Source organism: Chiloscyllium plagiosum, chromosome 6 (assembly GCF_004010195.1).
Source record: "Chiloscyllium plagiosum isolate BGI_BamShark_2017 chromosome 6, ASM401019v2, whole genome shotgun sequence".
NCBI lineage: Eukaryota > Metazoa > Chordata > Chondrichthyes > Orectolobiformes > Hemiscylliidae > Chiloscyllium > Chiloscyllium plagiosum.
Window position 1 is genome coordinate 5,213,877 of NC_057715.1, and position 10,078 is coordinate 5,223,954.

Below are 10,078 nucleotides of genomic sequence, written 5' to 3' on the forward strand. Positions count from 1 at the left end.
ATTTGGTTAGTAGGGAGGAGGCGGGGCTGTAAAGGGAACAGGGGGATGGAGGGGGAGGTTATTTCAAATTTGAGAACTCATTGTTAGCTCCCATGGGCTGTAGGCTGCCCAGGCGGAAGGTAAGGAGTTGCTCCTTCAATTTGCAGTCTGAATCGCTGTGCCAATGGAGAAGGCAAAGGATGGACATGTTGGAGAGTGAGTGGGATGGGAATTGAAATGGGCGGTCATTGGGAGGTCAGGCTGGTTGTTTTAGCCCAGGCGAAGATGCTTGGCGAACTGGTCACCTAGTCTAGGTTGGGTCTCCTCGATGTACAGAGGACCACATCGGGAGCACTGGGTGTAGTAGACTAGTTTGGAGGAGAGGCGGATGAATCTCTGTCTTCCCTGGAAGGACTGTTTTGGGTCCTGGATGGAGGTGAGGGGGGTAGTGTATGGACAGGTGTTACATCTTTCTCGCTTACATTGGAAAGTACCAAGAGGGGTTGGAGGGGTTGGTGGGGAGTGTAGTGCAAACCAGGGAGTGGCGAAGGGAACGGTCCTTGTGGAATTCTCTCATCGGCCACTCTTGCTCCACAATCCTCTGGCATACCAACTCTTCACGTCCCCACCTACCCCTTCCCCTTTCCTAACACCCTGGGCCCCAGTTCTACCACTTGATGGGTTCAATGAAGGGGTGGATCTGCGAGCGGCAGTGAGTGGGAGACTGCCAGCTGGAAATCATGAGCGTTTGAGATCAGCAAAGCTGGAGATGTATTGGTCTGTGAGTGAGGAGCTGGCAGACAGGAGGCTTGGGAAGGGAACATACAAGTGGGAGCATCAGCAAGGTGGACTGCTCAGGGAAGAAATAATAAGGAGAACATCCCGTGATCTGGAGGTCAGTCGCATTCAAGAGGAAGTAAATCTGAAACATTGTTAATCTATTAATAAGAATTTTGTAAGGGTTAGCAAGAGGATTTTTAGGCCAGTTAGGTTTAAGGTAGACAATAGTTTTTTTTATATAAAAATTACTGGTTAGGATCATAACCCAGCCTCTATTATATGGTTTCTTCTAGGAAAGTGATAATTGTTTAGCATGTTTCATTTCCATGCAGTTGTTTTTTAATAAATGCAGTTGAAGTGTAAAGGGGAGTCAGCTCCATTTTTTAGTGTTTCTCTTTGTTTTTACAGTCTGTTGCACCTACACTTCTCTGTATTCAATTTCATATGCCACATGTCAGCCTGTCCCACCAAGCTATCTCTTCTTGAGTTGCATCTCTATCCTCTTCCCAGTTTACAATATTTCCAAGGTTTTGGAATCCACAATTTGAAGTTGTATCAAAAGTCTCCATGAACCAAGTCCTTAATAAAGATCAAGAAAAACAGACTCTATGGAAAATAAAGAGCATGAAAGCATGGGAAGGGTTAAAGCATGAAGACCACTGGCAATCTGTGATCTGTGGAAGGCAGGATGGGATAAGAATAGTGGACTGCTCTTACACTAATTAGCAGAGTAAGGTTGAGGCTGAAAGGTCACTATGGTGAGATGAGATAACACAAGTAATAAAGCAAGTTTCTCTGACAAGATTGGGACAATAAATATTCGGGACATGACATTAAATATCTAATTAATAGTAGAGTCAGCTTGAGACAGGAGACTACAGTAATAGTTGGAATAGCTAAATATCTATCATGACAGGTTAGTCTGGAATGGAAGATCACTGTAGCAGAGGTGATAATAAATATCTAAACGTGACATTAGAATAACATTAAGTAGAATGTACAACTAAGGAGATAATGGGAACAAACATCACTGGCTTATTGTGTAGCTAGAGTGAGGAACTTTGATTAATATAGTTAGACATGCTGATAAGCTAACAGAAACATGATAAAAAAAATATAAAAATTCATGGACACTGAGGTTCGTGGGCATTTGAGAATCTGCTTTCACAATGTCACAGTTTTTTGTTTGCAAATAAAAGACCTACTTCTTGAAGAACTCTCTGCATCTCCTGGTGATTCTCTACATTTTCTCCATGACAACCCTAGTCAGCTGTCCCTGTTAAACTTCACTATTCCTCCAAAAATAACTGCTCATCACCACTCTCTGCTTCCTATCACTCAGCTACTTTTGATTGTCACAGCTTCCTATCACACAGCTAATTTTGATTGTCACAGCCTGTTTTACTTTTTGGACTTTAATTTTGCTGACAAGCCTGCTAGGTGGCACTTCACATCAAATGTTATCAAGAAATCCATGTACCCCTCATCGACTACATAGTCGGCATCAAACAACTTTATTGCCTCATCAAAATAAAACTTAATACCATTTGCACTTAACACAAAACATTGGTTTTATTTAATTAATCCGCATGTCTAAGTGACTAGGTTAATGTTTCTTCCATTTTTCCAGTCAATAAGGTTAAACTGACAGGCCTGTAGTTCCTGGAATTATCTTTGCATGTGTTCTGAATAAGGATGTAACATGTGCAGTTCTTTGGCACAAACTATGTACCTAAGAAAGATTAAAGTTATGGCCAATGCCTCTACAATGTTCACTTTTATTTACTTCCAAATCATTGAAAGCATCTCCTTTGGTCCTGTCAACTTATAAACATAAAGTGTTGCCAGCCTTTCTGATATGTTCTCACTATCAATTTTTTAGACATCCAGAGTCTCAATTGCCTCCTGTCTCACAGTGATTTTGGCAACATAGAATCCTTACAGTGTGGAAGCAGACCATTCAGCCCATCAAGTCTAAACCAACCCTTCGAAGACCATTTCACCCAGACCTACCACTACCTTGTAATCCTGCATTTATCATCCTATCCATCTAGTCTGCATATCCCTGTACACTAAAGCCAATTTAGTATGGCCAAGCCACCTGACCTGAGCATTTTTGGACTGTGGGAGGAAATACATGCAGACACAGGGAAAATGTGAAAAATTTATACAGACAGTCACCTGAGGCTGCAATTGAACCTAGGTCCCTGGTGTTTTGAGGTAGCAGTGCTAACCAGAGTCACCATGTAATTCCAAACATCTTCTTGCTTGGTAAAGACATGCAAATTTCTAGTTCTTCCAGCAATTATTTTTCTTCATTTGTGACTTCCAGCATCTGCAGTTCTCTGGCTTTCTTTTTGCAAATTCTGTCTGCTGCGTTAAAAAAGGGTTTAAACTGTTTGAAAACCAAATGACTCGATTAACAATAAGTTGAACTTCTGGGATAGCTGAAATGAAAGTTAGAAGCAGGGAGTTCTTAGATGTGAGTCTCCAGAGTTAGAGCACATCTGTACTGAGGTGTATCAGTGTACAATATTATAGACATGTGTTTTGGACTGAGAGCTGACAATTCTTGGAGAGTTGGAAAAAATTTTAAATGACAATCTTTCCAGATGTTAGTGAAAGGTTGAAGAAATCTTAACCCTTATTCAAGTGTTTGAAACAGTTATCAGACCAAATGAGTAATTTTCCAACTTCTGATAAGTATCTGACTTGAGCTTTTTACAATTACAAGCCCAGTGGCTGCAAAAGGAAACTTAAGATCAAGAGCTTTGATGGGAGTATAAGGAACTGTGTTCGCTGTACATTCAATATATATAACACAACTGACTATGGAAAATAAAGTGTCATTATTGGTATTTATGTTTATTGATTTTTATACATTCAGGTTGTTTTGTTTTAAACTGTGAACCTTCACAATTTATTCTTTTGATAAAGGTCTGGGTTTTCAGATTTTGAAAAATGTTATTGGTCTCCATTGAGATCTTAATATCAATGAACAATTTTGCAAGGATTATGCAGTATTCACTGTCCTTGCAGAATCTAAATAGTCAGTCTAGCACCACACAAGCAGTATCAAGCAAATAAATTCTTCCGTAGTCTGCCTGCTTGCAAAAATAAGCATTTGTTGGTATCTAATCATCTTTCTTAATACTCTGTGTTCCAACGGAAGGTTATCAGACTACCAAGAAATTAGGTTCCAAAGATATGCAAAGAGTGAAGCAATTAATTACGAATCTTAATGCTTGAATAGCACACCAGCATTTCCTACTCAAGCACACAAATGAAAACTAGTCACCAGGGTATCTCTATTGCAAGTGGAATTGAACTCTAGAAGTGAGGAAATTGAAGAAACTCCTTCACACTGCACTGAAGTCTTCAATATTTATGGTGCCATGTGTCTGGAATTGGGAGGCAGTAATTATTGCAAAGTGCAGAAGTCCAGGTTTGTTTCCTGAATGCATTTTCATTTTTATAATCGCCAGATCACTTTTATATAGCTGTTGCTTGTTTTCTTTGAATCAACGAACATACAAAATAGAAGCAAAATTTAGGCTACTTGACCTCGATGTGTCCTTCAATGAGAACAGGGCAGATCGGTTTGTATTTTGAATTCCACATTCTCATTTGCTCCTGATAACCTTTGATTAGATTAGATGACTTACAGTGTGGAAACAGGCCTTTCGGCCCAACAAGTCCACACCGACCCGTTAAAGCGTAACCCATCCATTCCCCTACATTTATCCCTTCACCTAACACTATGGGCAATTTAGCATGGCCAATTCACCTAACCTGCACATCTTTGGATTGTGGGAGGAAACCGGAGCACCTGGAGGAAACCCACGCAGACACGGGGAGAATGTACAAACTCCACACAGGCAAGAATTGAACCCGGGTCTCTGGCGCTGTGAGGCAGCAGTGCTAACCACTGTGCCACCGTACTGCCCTTGCCTAATAAGATGGCATCTATCTTTGCCTTAAAATTATCTAATGAACATTCCTCCACTGCCTATAAAGGCAGAGAGTTCCAAAGCTGCACAAACCTCTGAAAGAAAATATTTCTGCCCTAATTGGGTTATCTCAAATTTTAAAACTGCCCTCCCTAATTATGGACTAACCTACAAGAGGAAGCATCGTTTCCATATCTACCTTATTAAGACTGTTCAGGATCTTTTATCTTTCAATCAAGACACTCCTTTCACGTCCTTCTTTAAATAAGGAGTCTGAAACTGAACACTGTAGTCGAGATGTGGGCTCACTCTATGTAACATTGATCCTGGCAGCTGATAAGGAGGCATGCAACAAAGGGATGGTATTGAGCAGAGAACAGACAGCTGTGAGGAAGAGATTGCAGTGGGTGGGAGCACTGTGGGAGGGAGAGGGGTGCATAATGGTTCAGGAGCAGTGAAATGATGGTTAGGAGTAGTGGGTCGGGGAAAGATGTAGTGGGTCAGAGGGGAGATGGTCGTTGAGGGGCTTTGTTTGAGATAGTGGTCACAGTGATTATGGAAGGGTGTAATGATGGTTGGGAGGCAGCAGAGTTGGGGGAATATTATTGGGAGTAGATGGTGTTTGGTGCGGAGGCTGTTGGCTGTCAAGAGGGTGGTAAAATGGTCTTTGTAATAAGGGGAGATTAGTCTTGTGATGGTGGAGTTGGAAGTGTATATGTGAATCTGTGGCAAAGGTAGCTGCTCCTCTTGATGCATAAGCCATTCTATAAGAACGACAACAGAACCTTGTTACAAAGGACACGTACACCTTCCTTAAAAATCATTGACTGATCCACTTCCAGAGGGTGGATTGGTCATCTGCTCTCGCTGACCTGGTTGCCTCCATTAAAACCTTACCTTTGGCTGTGTTCAAATTCAAATTGGGTTACATTTGAAATGTGTAAAATATTAAATTCCTCTCTGATCTTTTCCTGCTTGTATGGGAGTTAAATTAACACTGAAGTGTCAACCTAGATTGAGTGTTCATGCTTCTGGACTGCGGTTTAAACCTACAAACATTTTACTAACAGATGAAAACATCTCATAGAGGTCTACAGCACAGGCAAATGCCCTTTAGCTCCTTGAGTCTACACCGGTCAAAAGCAAGCATTTAACTATTCTAATCCGATTCCCAACATTTGGCCCATAGCCCTGTATGCCTTGGCTTCACTCGTGAATGTCTAAGTACTTATTAAATGTGCTGAGAGATTCTGCCTCCATCACTCTTACAGGCATGAGTTCCAATTCTCTCTGGATGAAAATGCTTTCACATACACCTCCTCTTAACCACTTTAGCCACATCTGGCCACCTTAAAGTCTAGAATGTAGAGGCTGATTTACAGTTGAAACTTTGAAAAATCAATCCAAGGATCAACAGATTGAGTGCTGGAATAAAACAGGCATATCATATTTACTTAGAGAAGGATGTGCCTTCAACTGATATTTCACGTCCAAGTTAATTTAGCAAAATATTATTGATGTAGATACCATTTATAGAGCTCTCTATTTTGAGTAACATGTTATATCCACTAAGAAAATAAAATCTTCTTGTTTGATGTGCAAATATTGTTTCTTGGAAAAGAGATGGCTGAGTATGGGTCATTAATACTTAAAGCATTTCAAAAGTTTGGGGTGGGCAACGTCATTGTTCTTCATTCTTTCAGGTCTCCAGTTTAGATTGCTTAGCCGAGTGGAATATAACCAGTATACGGGACCTAACTGGACAGGTGCAGAATCTTTCTTATACCTCAGCATTCCAAAAGGGTTTGGGGTGGGCAATATCATTGTTCTTAGTTTTTTCAGATCACTGGTCCTTTCCACTTCGTGCAGATCAACAATGTATTCCTCAACACAGGTGCAAAACTTCATCTTTAGTGCTACTGAGACTTTATAAAGCTCTGGTTAGGCCCCATTTGGAGTACTGTGTCCAGTTTTGGACCCCACACCTCAGGACGGACACACTGGCACTGGAGCGTGTCCAGCGGAGATTCACACGGATGATCCCTCGAATGGTAGGTCTAACGTACGAGGAACGGCTGAGGATCCTGGGATTGTACTCATTGGAGTTTAGGTTAAGGGGAGATCTAATAGAAACTTACAAGATAATACATGGCTTGGAAAGGGTGGACGCTAAGAAATTGTTTCCATTAGGCGAGGAGACTAGGACCCGGGGGCACAGCCTTAGAATTAGAGGGGGTAAATTCAGAACAGAAATGCGGAGACATTTCTTCAGCCAGAGAGTGGTGGGTCTGTGGAATTCATTGCTGCGGAGTGCAGTGGAGGCCAGGACACTAAATATCTTCAAGCCAGAGATTGATAAATTCTTGATGTCACAAGGAATTAAGGGCTATGGGGAGAATGCGGGTAAGTGGAGTTGAAATGCCCATCAGTAATGATTAAATGGTGGAGTGGACTCGATGGGCCGAATGGCCTTACTTCCACTCCTATGTCTTATGGTCTTATTAATCTGTGAATGAGGAAGTCAGCAAAAATTTATAGAGAACTGTTGATCTACAGCAAGAACATGCAACATGCAAGTAAATAGCAAACAATGTTAATGGTTGACATTATAAAAAACAAAATTCAACCCATTTGTTCAACATAATCTTTCAATTAAATATCATGGTTGGCTGTCTGTCTGATGCTCAATCCCCAGCTTCTAATGTCGCAGTATAATTATTATTAAAGATATGGAAATTGGAAAGCTCTGTTTACCCATTACAAAGAATAGAAAATCTCACAATTTTATTCAGCTTCCAGAAGCAATTGTAAACATTTTTTTGGTTCACCGGCCTGCGTATCACAAAGGAATACAAACAGCACAATGTAGCTGTAATGAGCCACAATGCATTTCATGGCATCTAATTAATTTCCACAGCACTGGGGTGTTTACACAGCTGTAAACTAAATTGGAGCCAAATTAGATCTACACCCTGGAGATCAGAGTTTTTGCTCGGCAATAAATTTGCAATTTTTCAGCATTCACTCAACTAAAGCTAAATAAGAACAAATGTGAACTCACTCTAAAAATGAGTTAGTACTGGCCTGAATTAGGTGAGTTCCGTATGCCTACACTCAAAGAAAAATAATTTGCATCTCTATAACAAGTTTCATGATCTCAGAAAGTCCAAAAGTGCTTTGCAATCAATTGAATGCTATTGAAGCATTTGTGTAAAAAACAGAAATGATGTGCAGCATGGCCCCTCAAGTAGCAATAAGATAATGACTAGATAGTCTGCCTTTTAATGATGTTAGTTGATGGTTAAGACCCCAAATCAAATGCTCTGCATTTCTTTGAATCACTGTTGAGGTATTTTTTACACTGCCTGATAGGACAGACTTGGCTTCATGCCTGAGAAAGTTGGCATCTCTGATAGCACAGTATTGCATCATTATTGCATTAGAGGGTCAATAAGACCAGAAGACCATAAGACATAGGAGTGGAAGTAAGGCCATTCGGCCCATCGAGTCCACTCCGCCATTCAATCATGGCTGATGGGCATTTCAACTCCACTTACCCGCATTCTCCCCTTAGCCCTTAATTCCTTGTGACATCAAGAATTTATCAATCTCTGCCTTGAAGACATTTAGCGTCCCGGCCTCCACTGCACTCCGCAGCAATGAATTCCACAGGCCCACCACTCTCTGGCTGAAGAAATGTCTCCGCATTTCTGGTCTGAATTTACCCCCTCTAATTCTAAGGCTGTATCCACGGGTCCTAGTCTCCTCGCCTAACGGAAACAATTTCCTAGCATCCACCCTTTCCAAGCCATGTATTATCTTGTAAGCTTCTATTAGATCTCCCCTTAATCTTCTAAACTCCAATGAATACAATCACAGGATCCTCAGCCGTTCCTCATATGTTCGACCTACCATTCCAGGGATCATCCGTGTGAATCTCCACTGGACACGCTCCAGTGCCAGTATGGCCTTCCTGAGGTGTGGGGACCAAAACTAGACACAGTACTCCAAATGGTGCCTAACCAGAGCTTTATAAAGTCTCAGTAGCACAACTGTGTTTTTATATTCCAACCCTCTTGAGATAAATGACAACATTGCATTCGCTTTCTTAATCACGGATTCAACCTGCATGTTTACCTTTAGAGAATCCTCAACTAGCGCTCCCAGATCCCTTTGTACTTCGGCTTTATGAATTTTCTCACAGTTTAGAAAATAGTCCATGCTTGTGTTCTTTTTTCCAAAGTGTAAGACCTCGCATTGGCTCATCTTGCATTATGATCTACATTATGAGCTCAAAATCACAGAGCGACACTTGAATCCACAAATTCTGAGTCAGAAGCATGTATTACTCATTGGATAAGGCTTCTTTCACTTGTGCTACTTCGACATCTTCCTTCCTAAGGGCCGATATTTCAAATTTGCTGATTTTACTTAACATTGATATTTAGGCATGTTTAAAGTATCCATATGATAGGTTTCAGTACATTAAGCATTGAACTCTGATTAATTTTCTCCACATGTTTGCCTCGACTTCTTCAATATCCTAAGTAGTAAATACGCAGCAAAACAATACTTGCGAGTGCTGGAAATTTGAAACAACTTGTGAAATGCTCAAAATGTACAGAAAGTCATTTAGCTGAGGAAATTGAAAAGACCTAGTTCAGGTGGAGATCTTCAAAGAACAATAGAACATAGGAACAAGCCCTTCAGCTCACCAAGACTGTGTGATACATAATGCCTTTCCAACTAAAAGCCTTTTGCCTCTATGTGGTCCATATCCCCCTATTCCCTGCCACTTCATAGATTTGTCAAGATGCTATTGTATCTGTGTCCACGGCTTCTTCTGGCAACACGTTCCAGGCATTTACTCCCCTCTGTGTAAAAAGCCTGCCTCTCACAACTCCTTTAGTCTTACCTACTTTTATCTTAAAACAAAGAAAAAGACTGACTATCCATTCTACTCACGCCTCTCATAATTTTGTAAACATCTATCACGCCACGCCCCATCCTTCAACATTAAACTGAATATAAACCATGTTTATCTAATCTTTTCTGATGGCTAATACCCTCCAAACCAGGCAACACCCTCGTAAATCATTTCTGCACTCTCTCAAAAATCCCACATCCTTCTGTTAATGTGGTGATCAGAAGTGGACACAATATTCCATAGGAGAAAGTGAGGATTGCAGATGCTGGAGATCAGAGCTGAAAATGTGTTGCTGGAAAAGCGCAGCAGGTCAGGCAGCATCCAAGGAACAGGAGAATCGACGTTTCGGGCATAAGCCCTTCTTCAGGAATGAGGAAAGTGTGTCCAGCAGGCTAAGATAAAAGGTAGGGAGGAGGGACTTGGGGGAGGGGCTTTGGAAATG